Genomic DNA, 18062 nt, shown 5'->3' on the forward strand with positions numbered 1-18062 from the left:
TTGTAGATATGTAACATAGGCCTACTGGCTATGTCTTTTAACTACCCATACTGCTGATTTGAATCAAATGTAAGTTTAAGGGCACCTCCATTTATACCATATCTTTCATTCAAGAGCTCAAAACAGTGTTCACTCTTTTATCTAACTTTTTCCCACAGCAAAAGCACCTCTGTGAGATAGGTTGGTTGAGAAAGAATGATTGGGCTAAAGTCATCCAAATCAGCTTTTGTAGCCTTGAAACTTCAGTCTTTCCAGTGGCAGTCCAAACTTCAACCACTGTACCACACTGGCTCTTTTCTGGTACTCTCTGAAAAATGTTTCACATAGTCAGATATAAGAACAGTGGTTGAGAAAAACATACCAAAACCATTTATGCCCAAAATGATAAATAAACCTCCAATTCATTTCTAGATTCAATTTCACGTGAGGTTTTAACCATCTGGCTGGCCTTTCTGCTCACAGTTCTGCCAGAGGGGTCTGTAATGCATGGTTAAAATCCTGAATTGTTGAAGAAAATGCCTAGTATATTAGTTTCTACCAGGAGAACTGAACCATGCTAAGCATCCTCCTTGTACTTTTGACTTTAAGCTAAATTTTTCTCATACAGGCTGTGTATATATATTTTGAATCCATGGTGAGGAGGAAAAATTCCACACCAGTTGCTCACATCTGTAGTACATTGTAGAATGAGATCATATCACACAGATCCTAGATACTATAGGAGTCTTTCTCCATGCTTGAATGTAACAGGATATGGTAGAATGCCAGGAACAGCTTATATGAAATATTAGGGGAGCATTTTGATGATGATCCAAAACCAGGTGCATCTTCATGCCACAATAATAACCCAGTCTGCCACTTCACTGTCATTTTATAACTGTTATAAATAGGACTCAGCCTCACCACAATAAAAATAGCTGCAAGCTCCTGCATAGACTGCACAATAGAGCTGAACTAGGATGTTTTGTTATCCATTTTCCAACTCTTGAGCACTTTTTGAAATTTAATGAAGACTTTCTGAGGCTGCACTCTTTGTTCTATCACAAAATACTTCATATAGTTTCACACAACAGGATGGGCATAAGAAAAATATGACAACTTTTTTCCCCAAAGGAAAATGGAAAAGATGGAAGGGGCTGTGGTGATGTAGGTTGTCAACCCCTGCTATTTAACATATACATGAAACCGCTGGGCGAGATCATTCGGAGGCACGGGATTAAGTACCACCAATATGCGGACGATACGCAGTTGTATCTGTCCGCCCCGTGCCAACTCAATGAAGCGGTGGACGTGATGAACCGGGGCCTTGAGGCTGTTAAAGACTGGATGAGAGCTAACAAACTGGTGCTCAACCTGGAAAAGACCGAGTGGCTGTTGTGTTTTCCTCCCAAAAATTCGGCCAGCGTTCCATCAATCAGGCTGGGGGGACAAAATTTATACCCCTCAGACAGGGTCCGCAACTTGGGAGTCCTCCTGGATCCACAGCTGAGTTTTGACCACCATTTGTCGGCTGTGACCAGGGGGGCATTTGCCCAGGTTCGCCTGGTGCGCCAGTTGCGGCCCTACCTGAACCGGGAGGCTCTCACAACAGTCACTCGAGCCCTTGTGATCTCTAGGCTGGAATACTGCAATGTGCTCTACATGGGGCTGCCCTTGAAGAGCATCCGACGACTTCAGCTAGTTCAGAACGCGGCCGCGCGAGTGATCATGGGCGCACCACGGTTCGCCCATATAACACCGATCCTCCGTGAGCTGCGCTGGCTACCTGTCGATCGTCGGGTGCACTTCAAGGTTTTACTTACCACCTATAAAGCGCTCCATGGTAGTGGATCTGGCTATCTGAGAGACCGCCTCCTGCCAATTACCTCCCTGCGTCCCATCAGATCGCACAGAGTAGGCCTCCTCCGAATTCCATCCGCCAGTCAGTGCCGACTGGCGACTACGCGGAGGAGAGCCTTCTCAGTTGCAGCTCCGACACTATGGAACAACCTCCCCGTGGAGATCCGTACCCTCACCACAGTCCAGGCCTTCTGCACAGCCCTCAAGATCTGGCTATCCCGTCAGGCCTGGGGATAGGATTACTCTCACCCCGCCCGAATGTTGAGTGAATGTTGTGTTTTTATGGTTAATTTCTTTTATTCACGTTTCTTTTTCTTTTTAAGTCTTGTCTTGCACTCCCTTCCCTCCATTGTTGTAAGCCGCCCTGAGTCCCCTCAGGGAAAAGGGCGGCATATAAATGTTTAATAAAATCCAAAATCCAAATCCAAAACATACATCATCAACCATTGTCTCCAAGAAAAACAGTGGCCAATCTGTCTGTCATTCAATCATCCAGGGAATATCTTTTTGACTAAAACTTTACATTGCTTTTCTGCAAGGGCCATCTAAAGTTAAAGACACGTATTTCCGGGTTAATCATATTGTTCTCTGAGAAACGTCTTAGATCCTGGATGCCTGAAAAAACAATGAGTGAAGTACTGAATGTATGGTCCTTTTGTCTGTGTGTGAACCATGTTTCATATTTTCTCTATGAATTGAATATCCTTTTAACTCCTTTTAAATCGGAAATCTACCATAACATTGAATATAAATTCTGGAAAAACACCAGCTAAAGCTATGCATGGCCCCACAAAGTAACATTGATGAGAAATTGAAGTAAAATTATAAGAAAAGTATAAATTATTTTTTTTCAGATATTAAAGTATTTTAAGCTTTTAAAAGAAATTTAAATATAATGACAAAATGTAAAAATACTTTCAATTTTCATTAACTCAAAATTATTGTAAATAAAAAAAATATTTAGGCCCCTTTAAGACACTAAATAAGATTTCAGAATTCTTAAAATATTTCTTCAGAAGAAAACAGGCTGAAATGGTGAAAAAGGTCCATGAAAACATTTTTAATATAGAGTATTAATGCTACAATGTGATTTGGTTGCTTGTCACAATGGCAAGTGCTCTAACAGAGTAAGTCAGCAAAACAAAGCAAAGTTAGAACTCTTAATATGACGGCCAAGGGCAACAGGAGTTCAGATTCTGAAATGGAGACAGCATTGTATGTAATTTTGCAATGTCCTGTATACCTGGGGCTAAAGGTAATCTCCTCTCTGGTCAGAAAATACTGATTGATGGCACATAGCACTTGTGCACTGCCTTCTAAATGACCAGGATTAGAAAGTTTCCGGAATGATGGCCAAATCTTATATGATTGCAATACTCAAAATTACTGGATCTGACTACATTATACTCTAGGTATGCTTTCTTTCCGATATAAATAGAGGTTTTTACTAAATATTTATATACTTTGGTATATTTATATACTTTGAAATATTTCTTTTAACCAAAAGGTGCTTTTTCAGGAGGCAACTAGATTTTCTTATTTTTCTTTTAAAGATGTTTCGCTTCTCATCCAAGAAGCTTCTTCAGCTCTGACAGGATAGTGGGGAATAGAAGGCTTTATATTGCTTGCAGACAGCTGGTAATTTGCATCCTTTTAGGGGGTCCTTGAAGCACTTGAAAGCTTATCTGTGTCCTAAGAGTCACCTGAATAGTGCTCCTGGTTCCTGTAATCTGCAATTTTTCCTCTGGAAATCCATTCCTACTCCCAACACCATTCCAAGGGTGTTCATCCCAAATTGTATAGCTAAAGGTCTGTAGAGATTCTCAGTCATTCAGGTCATGGTTATCCCAAGGGTGCTTTTTCAGGAGGAAACTGGACTTTCAAACAAGGAAGTCCAGGTGCCTCCTGAAAAAGCACCTTTGGGGTAACCATGACTTGAATGACTGAGAATCTCTACAGACATATTCTTTTAACATTTTGGTTTTTTTCATTCTATGAGCCTATATTTTAATAAAGTAATCAGAGTACATCAATATAATACAGTTTCTATCACAGTACTTTATATTACTTTATTCAATTATTTTAATTAAATTAATAACCTATGTTCTCGAGGCATTCTTAGATAGGCAGTTGCAACCTATTGCTTTTTTTTTCAAATCATCATTGTGAATTTATTATTACTATCATAAAAAAGAAAGGGCAACAAATTCAAAAAGAAAAAGAAAAGAAAAACAAGAAAAAAGGAAGAGAGAAAAAACAGAAAATGTTTTTAACAATGGTATCTGTACCTCTAGGAAAGGCTAACAGTACTGTTTACAAGAGCTGACCTTGGCCACATGGTCTAATAGTGATCATTCTAAAGTAATAACAATAGCAATAACAGTAGACTTATATACCGCTTCATAGGGCTTTCAGCCCTCTCTAAGCGGTTTACAGAGTCAGCATATTGCCCCCAACAACAATCCGGGTCCTCATTTTACCCACCTCAGAAGGATGGAAGGCTGAGTCAACCCTGAGCCGGTGAGATTTGAACTGCTGAACTGCTGATCTAGCAGTCAGCCTGCAGTGCTGCATTTAACCACTGCGCCACCTTGGCTCATAAAGTACAGATCACAAACTATCAATCAAGATTTATAGATCTGGAGTGGCACAATCTTTCTATCGTAACAAAATAAACGTATCTTGGTGTGCCATGCTCAATAAATTGATAGTTCTTCGTACAGTATTGATATGTCCCCTCCCTTATTCTTTTAACATAAAGAAAACGCTATTCCTTAAAGTGAAAATCAACATTTAGAACAGTCTCATGGGTTTTTCTGGGTGGGAATCAGAACTATAACACCCTTAAAAACTGCATTTACTAGAATTGTGGAGCACCTGGATTCAAAGGGGAAAAGAGAATGCATGGACCCTGCTGTTGCACTTATCAACAACTCCTTTAAGAAGCAGTGTCTTTTTCTGGGCTTGAGTGTGAGCCCAAGGAAAAAAATAGGTTTGATTGAAAGGTTTACCAAACAGGGGCATTCACCTTTCTTCACTTTGAATGTAGTATTTATCTTACCTGTTCTGATACAGAGATTTAGATCCAAACAGACATATTTATAGCACTCTGCTGAAACCCTTGACGCAACTTAGCAACAACTAATGAAAATCTCATCCATATAAGCACGATGTACAAAGCAAAGCCCTTGCTCCATTGGAATAGTCCAAGAAGCCTGAAGTTCTGCCCATTTCAGACTCTGCTGCCTGCAGATTACAGTACATGTGGCTGGAAGATAATCAGAATGGGAAACGTTAGGTTCTTCCTAGCCTTATTAATAAGTATTTGAGATTCTCAATGATATAAATCCATGCACAGTGTCAAATATATTTTGCAGATTCAAGTGTTTTAATTTCATAGCACAAATGGGAACATTAAACAAAAAGTAAGGAAACCCAAGAGACTAAAAGATGAACACAGAATGTTAATTAACCTGCAAGCCTATTGCCTTTATAATACTGTTATCTTGGATGTAACACAAACTTACAAAGATTTCAAACTCAAATGATTTTGAGAAAATGTTGTAAATTTAGCATTGTAATCTTCTGTTCTGAAGAAGATCTGGTAATTTTCTGTTTTGAGACCTCAATATTAAACTATTTATTTATTCAGTTTCTATAGCTATACCAAACCAGTATTGCTTAACAAGTATTCAGGTTGCAGTAAAAATTTTCTCAAAGAGGTTTATTTTAATTTTTTAGTAGCATTTTAAGAGCATGGCACTTTTTTTAAAGGGGCAGCTGTTGCTTAATACAGAGAAGATCAGATGTTGGTGAGTCACCATATTTTGAATGTGATTTAGACAGAAAAGAAGATTGTTTCTAGGGCAAAACATTAAAGTGAACAAGGATGAACAGGACACCCCGGGACCAAAGTAAATCAACAGTTGACCTTTCACCTCTGAGGTCAAAGATTGAATTAAATTTATGGCTGATGTGGTTCGGAAGATCCCAATGACACCACTATATACTCATAGGGATGCATTTTCTTTACCCTTGTGTAGACAGTCCACATGCATGAAATTCAGTCCTCTAAGAAAAGTTGCTATTTGCATATTGATCAAGCCATCTGCAAGATTCTACTACCAGTATTATATTCTTCAGGATTCATTACTATTGTCCTGAAATGCTTTTTGGAGAATCCTTCCGTGGGTCAATAGATCTGGACTACAAGAACACAGGGGACTATTAGCAACAGAGATAAGGTATTGCTTGCTGCCATCTAGTAGTTATTCTAGTACTCTACACAGAGCTGACTTTTAACACCCCCCCCCCAGAAGCTACAACTGGCTCACAATGTCACATATGCGGTGATCAGCACTGCTAGGTTTACATATGTAACAATTTTGTTGAGCAAACTGCACTTACTCCCACTTTCCTTTCAGTGCAATTCAAAATGCTGGTTACTGCCATTAACATGGCCAGACTATGTGCTTTCTTAAGCATATCTACCTGTCTTACCAGATCAGATAAGGCCGGGCATGCTTCTAGTCCCTTCCGTTAAACATTGCTAATTTAAGGGAGCAAGAAACGGATCTTTTCTGTGGCAGCCCCTTCCCTGTGGCATACTCTCCCCCCCCCCCAAACTTCCAAAGGCCTCTACCCTGCTAGTCTTCCAAAAAGCACTGAGGACTTGGCTTTTCTCTCAAGTACTGGGATAGGATGAGGTAGGTGAGATTTTATGAGGAACTGTATGCCAAAAGTTGGACTTTGGTGCCAGATTTTTAATGTGTATGGTTTAATGTATTTATATATTGCTCTTTTATTATTGCTATTGTTTTAATTGATGACTGTGAGCCAACCAGAGTTTGATTTAAGATGTGTGGCTAAATAAATGTTTAAATAAATAGATGGATGATAGATAGATAGATAGATAGATAGATAGATAGATAGATAGATAGATAGATAGATAGATAGATAGATAGAGTGAGTTTTGCCACCCTGATCTGGTAGACTTATATTTACAGATCTTTCTTGCCAGATCTGCCCTGCTAAGTAGAAACTTCCTATTCATCCTCATAGACATTACTTCTCAATCAATAGAGAGATCATGCTACAGAGTTCCCATAAACTCAAGGAACATTCTACAGTAATAAAAATTGTGAGTAACTCTCAGCTCTGGTTGAGTTCAAAAACAGTGACTGGCCCAAAGTGACCCAGCAATGATTCCACAGCTGACAGTGGACTTGAGTGCAAGAATTCCAAACCTAGGCTAGCATCTTAACTGCTATATCACATTTTCTCTCACATGTATGGATAACATGACAGCCAGTTCCCCAAATACAAGATCATTCTAAATAGTCTAAACATAACTTGTCATTAGGGGAATATGAACAATTCGTTTAAAAGTGATGAATAATAAACATAAAAGCCTACTCTTCTTTAATGCCCAACTTTGTGCCTAAGTGTTTGTATTCATCCACCTTCCCAATTCAAAATGATTACAATCTTCCTAAGAGTTATTGACAATGGCTATTTTCTGTAATGCAAGGATGGAAGATTTGTGTTGTTGCTTGTCAGTTTCTATCATGCCTAACAAGGGCGTCAAGCCCACTGTCAGATTTCTAACTTTGACAGTGTTTCTCAGCTTCACAGCTTGAAGATGTGTGGAGTTCAACGCCCAGAATTCTTCAAGTTGCTAAAGTTGAGAAACACTGCATTTTATGATAAACAGAAACAGGAAAAGTACTTTAAGAAGCCTTAAAAGTACTCAAGTGAATTATAAATCCTAAGAGCATTGTTCCATGCTTTTATACCACAAGCCTAATATAAAATGATTGCAGTAAGATGTATGTTGAAGACTGCATTCATTAACCTCTTTATAGATACGTTTTATACATTTAGACTGCTCTTCAACCTGGTGAATTGCCACTCCTGAAAATTAAGGTGACTGTTACCTTTTGAATTCTGGGAATTCAAATTCAACATATCTAGATGGCATGAGGTGGAGAAATTTGTAGATCACCAAAAGAGGAAATTAAAAAATTGTGAGTGGTATTCATGAAATGTGCGTATTTTTCCCTATTTAATCTATTGTTTTCCCAGATTGAACTAATCATGTACATTTCAGCCCAGAATATTTGAAGCTATAAGACTTAAATGGGCAGATTCCCCTTTTTTGAGTATTTAACAGCTACCATGAAATCTTCAGCCTTCTATTGCATTCTGCAAAACCTCAGCATCTCATTGAGCTGTTATTAATAGGGAGTTGGTCTAGTGTCAGAACGCAGAGACATAGAACACATTAACATTATCACATAATTATATTTAGTAAACACTTGGTGCTGCTTTGCCTTTGGTAATTGCATTTGGTAAATGCAATATTTATGAAAGGGGAAAGAGAAATGTCACAGCTCATCTCCATGGAGCAGTAAAGGTCCTGGGATAAAATTGCATTAGATCCAATTTTATGCAAGCCTGCTACATAAAGGTGCAGCACTGTAGTAAATTCTACCTGAACAAAGTGACTTCCTGGCTTTAATTTCTTCAGGTTGGAAAAACCTACACTATAGAATTTATTTATTTATTGGTTAAAAAATATCCATTTTATTCTAATATTTATCTTTGCTGAATTTATTTTTCCTTGCATTTACCTTGTTCCTGAAATCAGAAAAATATATACAAAAGAGGAAAAACTGGAAATTTAATGTGTTTATACTGCATTTTTAAGAACTGTGCTAAAAATTGATTAAGCAAAACAAATTGTAAAGGTGTTCAGAGAAAGGACATTTATTGTGACTTATTGAATGGTTGTACTGATTAGCGTGCATATCACAAAATCTCGTGTAACTCACTTTTTTATTCATTGATCTATATCCTATTTATTTACTAATAGTTAACATTGGCTTGTCAAAAAGGGTAGAGAGATGTGCAGCCTGTACTTAGTTGGGATGTTCCCTGTGCCTCTCTTTTGTGCCTCTCTTTTGAAAAAGGTAATCTTCAGTTTCAGTTCACCCTTTTAAGGGGTTCTGTTGTTTTGTAAATAATTAACCTCAACAAAATTTAAAATATTAACTGGAGAGAATGTATAATTTATCAACCTGTACACAATAATTGAAATAATAGCGTTCGATTGTTTGGTAATTAGGAAAATACTACCTTGACAGTACTAGAAATATTAGACAGTACTAAAAGACAATACCGGAATATTAAGTTTCTTCTCTACTAGTTTCCCTTTCCTCACACAGTTTCCTTTGATCTTCCTGATTGCTGTTTGGGAGCAAAATTCTATTGCCAAAACAAGGATTTGCCTGGTTTGAGAAACAAACAAAGGCAGTCATCTGTCTCCTTTCTGATCCCCCTTGGTGAAGGGGTTTTATAAAGACAAATAAAAACAAATAAGCCAGTTACTATTAAGGCAAGAGAAGGACGGGCTAGGGCTACTTTCTCCTGAAGTCCAAAGTCCCAAAAGGTATTCAGTTTCAATACCTCCACAGACCTCCACAGAAAGCTTTCAAAAAAGATGAGGATGCCTTTGGGGGCAAGTTATAAATACAGCTGTCAATCGCTCAGTGCTTGGTTTTAGGAAAGAATTCATGCACAGCTTTTCATAAAGTGGTCTTGCACAATTCCTGTATTTATAGAATTCTATCTCCCAGAAATCAGCAGAGAATTCCCAAAAAACTATCAAAATAATTTTCAATCTTAGTTTTTTCTTAAAATCCCATCCTATTGGGTGTTCCATTTTGAGGTAAGGGACGGCCATCCTGCTAACAAGAGCTTGTGCTATAGTGATTATTCATTATTTAATAGCTGACTGGGCTGACTCTTTAGCACCATGCTTACAAAGTGGTTTCACATGTACACTATGTAATGATTAATATAAAACATATATCAATGCAAAACAACTTACATCAGTATCTAAAACACTAGTTTAATACATTTTAAAATATTTCTTGCAAAATCAATTTACAATAATAGAAACTCTTACAGCAAATTGAAGCATTACTCAACATTTTACAATAGGTCAGCAGTCATTCAATTTCAGCTTAATCATGACTGCATAAATCCAGTGTGCTCAATTAACCAGTTTTCTAGGTTTTAGGAATACAAAAGTACTGACTTTGGTGGGAAATGTGTTAGAGAAATAAAAATGTATGGATACTTCACCCAAATAACAAGGAAAGCGTTATCTGTTGCTGCAGTGCCTAAAACGGCCTTAACAACATATACGAACCTCAGTTGTGAGATTTACACAACCTGCTAGATATAATGCGATTGACTTGTCACTCAGCGTGTCACGTGCAGGCTGCCTGGCCCCGGGGGGGGGGAACAGGGCGGACTTCGCGGCCCGCCTACAACGGGGTACGTGATTTATTTACTTTCTTCGCCCTGATCGAAGTTCTTCAAGTATAAGCACGTGCCAAAGAAAACATTGGGGTACTCCCTTCTCTCTCCTCCCCCAAAAGGATCGGGCTTTGCTGTCCTTTCTTGTTTACTGGGAGGCAAATGCGGAAAACAGGCAACCGTTTCGCTTGTATTTCGACTTTCCATTATGTAGGTCTCCAAAGCCCGCCAGCCCGCCGCTCAGCCGCTGGGATTCTGCAGATTTTCGCGTCTTCCTTTGCGCCTTCGCTCACAATAGAAGGATTTTCCTCTGGAAGAGGTCTACTGACCCCGCCAATTCCGAGCGCAGGGGCGACTACGCCCAGCAGCCTCATGTCCTTTAGTAGGGGAGGGTTTCTCAATTTCCTTGGCAACTTTAAGACGAATGGACTTCAACTCCCAGAATTCCCCAGCTTTCAGTTCTTGGCTCCAAAAGTTGTTTGCAGTTATCTCTTGACCAGAGCCGCGTTTATTTACCGGGAATTAAATAGCTGGATATGTGCATATCACTACTGAGCAAAAAAAGTACTTTTTTGCAGGAATTACATGCACTTTTTACAACACAAGGCTTATGTTTTATCTGATTTTAAAATGCAGACAACTGATATTTTTCAACCAATGGTGATTGTTAGATGTAAATCAATCTCAGCTTTGAGAGGAAGTGTGGTAGAGAAGTTACTACATTTCCTCTCAAAATTATGCCCAGAGGTTGCTTTTGTCAGCTTTGCAACTTCTTCAGATAAGAAGTACATTCAGATAAACTAATTCTACTTTATCATAAGGTTACATTAACAGATCCTTGTAAGACTGAATTATTTCTCCCATCCTCATGTTTTGTCCCCAAGAAACATGGGAGGGTTCCTTCTGAAATGCTTCCCTTGCTTTTTTTCTACTTGTGGGCTGAACTGTTTCTTAATCAGACCATTGCCTAGGGTGCTAATCTTCCTCCTGTCTCTCCCAAGTCATTATCACACACTATATCTTTACAGTCCTGTTACTAATAAATTTTACATATACCTATCATGATAAAACCAAGCAACCTTAAAAACAAGACATCCTTGAACGTTAAGGCAAATTCGCTTGGAAAAGCAAAATAACAAGGAACTTTGGAAAGAGTCTCTCTGGGAAAAGCTTTAATTCTGGGAAAAGTAGGAGGAAAAATAAGAAGAGGATGGCCAGCAGCAAGGTGGATGGACTCAGTTATGGTGGCCATGAGTGCACTGTTGGAAAACCTGAAAGGTTAGATTAAGGACAGATTGTCATGGTGAAAATCTGAGTGGTCTCTGTGAATCAAAAATGACTTCTTGACACATAGAAATCAATCAGTTAGAGACAGCTAGTAATGGAATTAACCTCTCTTTAAAATCTCAAGAAACAGGCAAATTCTTTGTGTCCAGTTTGCCCGTATAAGAGAGATAATTTCCATGAGTAAGTAGAAGTCTGAGGCAACTCCCTTCTTGAACATATGGAAAATTCATTTCTATATTAGTCACTTATCCTGTTCCAATACTTTCAGGATTTTATCTCATATATTTGTTATTTATCCCACCACACAAGGACAAGTTAACTTCTGGCATTTCTGGAGCCTTGCTTAGTTAGATATATCTTCTGCTCTTCCAGTCCAAAGAAATATCATGTAAGATGACTAACATTACAAAAACACATTTTAATTGAATCTTAAAACCTTTCTATTGCAATACTTTGAACTTATCTATTGCAATAAGGTAAATAAGATTAAGAAATAAGATGTTATCCTGAGCCTTGCTCAGGAGGCCATGCAAATAAGATTGAATTAAAGGACTGTAGACCAAGTATCTTCTGAAAGAAAGCTAGAAAGAAAGCATTAAAGATGCTGGAGGACTAGGAGTGGAAAAACCTGTGAATTCTAGTCCTGTCTTGGACACAGAGCTCCCTGCCTCTCAGTTTTAGGAAGCAGGCAAACCACTACTGAAAATGCTGCCCAGAAAACTGCATGGATTTGTTCATGTTTCTTCACCAAGACTCAGCACTAATCTGATGGCCAAAATCACTAGCACAGGCCCTATGGTGATATTTGTGTCAAGAATTGCAGTGTATTATATTTGTATGAAAAATATAAAGGCATCTGTTTGTATTCACATTTCCCACCCATACTAATCAAATGGGGAACGTGCTTGGAGAACTCAAGAAAATACACTCTTTGCTGCCTCCTTCGATTCACCTATAGATGCCATTGTCAGACTTCCTTGCTGGGCAGCAAACCTAGATTTGAACTAGAGCTGTGCAGAAACTCCTAAGGACCAAAGATCTTGTTTGGTATCCAGCAGGGTTGGGACTGAAGAAGAAAGAAAGGCAGGATGTTTATGTGTGACTGCGTGGGAGGGAGGGAGGGAAGGGGGGACCAAGTGCAGCAGCATTTGATTTGAAATGTTTTGGCTGCTCATCGACTTTTACTTGAAGTGCCAACCTGGAAGCCCTTTTGCATCTAGGAAAGTAGTTCTCAGGCCCTTGACATCTCCCATCTCTGATTCGTTTTAGCAGAAAATCCCAGGGGAGGGTGATAATCCAGGAAAGCAGACACTGTGGCCTTTCTTTTCAAATTTAGTCTAAACATGCATTGTTGGTGGATGACAGGCTAGAGGACAAGTAGACCTCAAATCTTTCATCTTGCCACTTCTGGAATTAGGTGAATGAGAAATTCATACAGGGCACTCCAGATGTTACATAGAAAAAAAAACATCTCAGCCTCTAATGCAGCAATTTTGCATGTCCCAGTTCAGGACTAATACTATTGTGCAGGATCGAGTCTCATATTTAAATATAGGTGGGATTTATTTTCAGTATTATTAACGTAGGTCCCATTCATTTCAGCAGGACTAAACTGGCTTAGTTAAGCTCACTCCAGGGAAATTTGCATAGTATAGCCTCAGACAAAGGAGGGGGAGGGAAGGAAAATATGCTTTCTTTCATTAATATGGTGGGAAACAAGTTTCACTTAATAAAGTATTTGGGCAATTTATGTTCTGTCAAAAATGGATGATTTAGCAGAGATTTCCTCATTTTATCCTGCCTTAATTTATAAGCTTCCTTGAGGGCCCTCCAGGTAGAAAGACAGGATATCAGTTGAATAACTAACAATGCTTCATTAGTAAAAGATAAGGAATGGATTGAAGAGAGATCTGGATTTGCTAGATCTCACAGGTCCTGGAGAAGAGCCAAGGCTGTTTATTCAGTTTAGTGATAGTATTCAGCTAACATTGGTTGAAGAAAAGGTGGGCAGGAGAGGATTCCTAGAAAGCCTGTGAGCACCTTTCAATTCCAAGGGAAAAGTCTGGGCTCAAAATATTCCAATGGTCTGTGTTTTCTGGGCCAATTTTTGAACTTCCAGCCTCTGGCTTCTCTCCATGCAGTTCTGATGACAACCCCTGTGCTGCAGAGCACTGTTGTGGAAACTCTTTGTCACCTACCTAAAACAGAAAGAGATTGGCTTTCTCTGTAGCCCAATTGTTGGTCTGCAAAAGGACACTTACTCTAAAGTAATTTTTTATTGAATTCAAGCAAGCCTGAGCTTCTTTCCATCTCCTGCCTGGCCAGGTTTTTGGGTGTGAATGCTACCTTAAGCCCTGTCTCCTGAATCTGAACTATTAATTTTCTGGCTAAAATGAAGGCAGATGCTTTTTTAAAAATGTACTGATGTCATATTTAGAAATAATGACTTTCAAACAGCAAAAAAAAACCTGATTGCATTTCTTTTCAGGATATCCACACAGAGAGAAAAAAATAGCCACTTCTTGAAGCCAAAGGCTGTTGTTTGGGAACATTTTCAACTGAACCTGGAGGGAAACTCCTCAATGAACACATTGTTTGATTTCCAAATGTGTATGGAAGCAGCAGAGAAGGACATCTAATAATATTAAAACTACAATGACTAGAAACTGTGCAAGACAGCAAAAAGATCCAGAGCTACTTTAAAGTCATTGTGCTGTGAGCTTTCATGAGTTACAAACGTGCCCAATGCAAGTTGCAGATCTGGCAATGAATCTCCAGAGAAAGGCTGCCAGACCTCCTCCATATCCAGGACTTGGTGATCTTTCTCATTAGTTCGGCAACTGTCACCTCCAGCTAAGTTATTATGAAGCCCACAGGATTTTTTGTTTAAACCTTATTGTGACTACACGATGGGTTGAATAAAAAGCACCATGACTTCCTATGTCTCTTCATCGTGGTTTGCCAAACCATATTTAAATCATCCTTCAGGATAAAGTTCTGTGTCACCTGATTTGGAAAACCCTATAAACATGTTGGGATTTCTGAATAAATAGACCTAGGATTTCAGTTGCACAAAAATTGGTCTCCTTTCAGCGGAGCTAACTCAAGACTGCTGCAGAAGCTGTAGGGAGGCATCAGTCTTCTTCCTGCTTGCTTATTTGTTTATTTGACTTCCCACTCTAGTCTGTAGACCTGAGTTATTTGGAGAACTCCCATCCATCTTAGTTGTGTGTGTGTGTGTGTGTGTGTGTGTGTTTTAGATCAGCAATTAATTAAAAGGTTTCAAGATAATAGGAATTCAGCAAGGTTTCCTCTGCACTTGCTGCTCTGCTACTCCTGCAGCTACTACTGACTTTATTGAAGAAACGTTCCTCCAAGCTAATGTGATCCCCACATATACACCTTGCTGGGTCGGAATTCCAGTTTCCAGAATGCCCAACAGATGGCTATGGTTGCTGAGGGCCCATCATAACTGGCGCACACTATGGTGGAAAGGAGGCTGCCACAATGAATGAAAGATTTGTACCTCGAGCAAATGCAACATAAAAACTTGGACTCGAGCTGTTGAGCTACCAACCAGCCCAAAAGACTGTGAATCTCACCAAAGATTAACCACATAATAATAATAATGATAATAATGTCGCATCTTGCAATGTTAAAAAGAAGAGATTGCCACGAGAATATTAATATCTGCAGAGGTATCTAAACTGTTTCGGGCCAGCGCAACGCATCCTGAACAAGGAAGGAGGGGAGAGGCTGAAGTTCGTTGCGCATTTCGCTAAACCGCGCGGCAGTGACGGATGGCGGACAGCGAAGCCCGTCTTCTATCAGGCATTCGCCCGTCTTTACCTCGAAAAGGACACTCCCTTCCTGCCTGTGTGCCGGCCTGGAGGATGGGGATGAAGCGACGTTCACTTACTTTCCACCTCCTTCGGGACAGTCCGGGACGCGGCACTTTTCAGCGATCCCCCGTCGGAGCAAACAGCGCCCGGTATCCGGTAGGAGAGAGACAAATGGTCCCGGGAAAAGAGGAGGCGCGTCCGACTCGGATACCCTTCCTTGTTCATGGTCGCTGTTTTCCGTGAAATGCGCTTTCAAAGATAATAGTAGCAAAGCAAGACAGCAGCTTCTGAATGTTTTGGACTGGAGCTTCCCTGTTATTGACCGTGCTGGCAGTGGTTAATATGAATTAAACACCAAAAGACAAGAGAGCACCAGGTTTTTTTTAACAAAGTACTGCCTAAAACTCCAGGAGTGTGGGCCATGGTGGTTAGCTATGTTAGTGGAGGTTGATGGTGGGATTTAATCTGATGGCGTCAGATTAAAGCATAGCAAATCAATATGGAATAATATTGCAATTAAGCAATTAAGCAATTTATTTATTGATATTTCATGTTTATGAATTTTACAACAACTCATAATAGTGGACATATCCAACACTTCCACCTCTTATTTTCCTCACAACAACAACCCTGTGAAATGAATTGGGTTGAGAGTGACTGCCCCAAAGTCACCAGCTGGCTTTCATGGTTAAGACAGGAACTCAAGGTCTCTCAGCTTGGTGCCTTAAGTACTAGACCAAGCTGGATCTCTTGATTAAGTGATGCAAAGAAAGTGGTTCAGCCTCAATTTATGCTCAACTCTTGCTGGACCAGCCAAGTCTATAATCGTCCTTTGCTGTGATTGCAGGTTGTAGAATAACGATCAGCAAAGAGATTAAGAGTCTGCAGGAAATGGAGCATATTACTGTTCTACTTTACATCTGAATAGAAATCTACAGACTTAATACCTAGTTGGGAATTTCAGTGTAATTCCACTGGGATTACGATTACAGTGCAAATGTAAAAAATGATGAGTAACACTTTAGAAAGATGTGGTTAAAGCAAATGGTTCAGAAATAGATGCAGAGATAGGAACAAATAGAATAGGATGAGATAACTGTGGTGGGGGAACATTTAGTTTTGTGTTTGTTGAACCACATAGATTGGAAACAGTTTCTGATCTAAAGAGCTGCAGTATATCCCCATTTATCTTCATTCATCTATTATTAGTTACAGTGAAGTTTCTGATTAAAAATAAAACTAAAATTAGATAAAGATGTTGACATTCAAAGCAAAGGTGTCATGAGAGAAATACAAAACAATCAAGTAGATACCTATCATGGGAGCAATTTTGCTTGATGCTTGATGGAGGCCTTTTTGTTTATATAGAATTCAATGGTTTTCTAGCTACTGAACAAATCCTGTAACTTTATTTTATTTTATTCCTATTAGGTCAATGCACAGAAGAAAATCCACACACACCTCCTAAAAAAAAGAAATGACCAAGAAAATTTCATACCAGCCATTTGCTAGGAAAATACATTATTTTATTCCTTGTTAAAAATTAGAAGAGGAATATATAGACTGATAAACTTTTCAGTGTAATTTGAAAGCTGTGGATGTGAAAGTAAATAAAAATACATTTGAATATAAATGATTCAACTGGCTTTCAGCATTTTACCTGTAATGTGTGGAAGTAGAAAACCAGTGTCCCTCTATACATCCCTCAGATGCAGCTATCCTCAACTAATGGGTCAAGGATAATGACATCTCTAAAAAGATTTTGGCATCCATCAATATTCATCTCTGTTAAAAGGACTAATTAAATGAAAATATCTGTTGAGAAACATCTCTCATAATCCTGGAAGTCCAATATATCACTGTTTATTTTCCACATCACTGAAAACATGTAAAAGAAAAATCAATTCCATTTCTTCAATAACTTTGTGTCCTTCTGGAATGTTTAACTACATTTCCTTTCAGAGTTGCTGATTAAATTAAGCAGGGATAATAGTTATAAATTGGCTCATGAGAAGATCATTTATTTGGGGAAAGCTGCCCTCTTTCCATTCCTCAGTAAACAAAATTTGTAGTAGCAACCTGTATCTGAAAATTCTATCTGGAAAGTTTTCTTGGCCACCTTACAGTTTAGTAAATCCAGGCTTATTATTTGTTCATCAGGGCACCCCAGCCAATCTCAGCTCTGTTACAAAAGTATAGCTATACTATGCATCTATTCATACAGTACTATGCTGCACTTCCCCTTCAGCCCAACTTGTAAATAGATATCTAGAAGAGCTTTGCAAATCGGTCTAAACATAGTGGTTGAGTCCAAACATTATGCAGAAATCTATAAATATAGTTCAGCTACTGTGGTTTATGCCTGTGTGAATTAGTTTTGTAGCATAGAGATGGGAATAAACCAGCAAGGCAGATTTAAGCCTGAACTGTTTCTGCCATCTCTTTAGAAGAGGAGAAAAAGGGAAACGTGGAACAATTTTCACCCTAGATATGGGAAAACAAACAGCTAAGAACTCCGAGGCACAAGACTGAGGAGAAGACGTGGAGCAATTTAAGCAGGAAGTTAATATCAGGAGTCAAGAGTAATCAATCTCTGTTTCTCTGAAACAGCGTGAAGAGGCAAATAAAAGTTCGGCACCTGATGTAGGGCAGCAGCTGAAAGCTGCTTGATTCTCCCTCCCCTTTCTTCTCTTTCTGTGTCATTCTCCTCGGTGCCTCCATTCATCACACTGTCACTGTCCATTCTGGCTTCCCCTGGTGTTTAACTTG

This window comes from Thamnophis elegans, chromosome 10 (genome assembly GCF_009769535.1).
Source record: "Thamnophis elegans isolate rThaEle1 chromosome 10, rThaEle1.pri, whole genome shotgun sequence".
In the NCBI taxonomy this organism is placed as follows: Eukaryota; Metazoa; Chordata; class Lepidosauria; order Squamata; family Colubridae; genus Thamnophis; species Thamnophis elegans.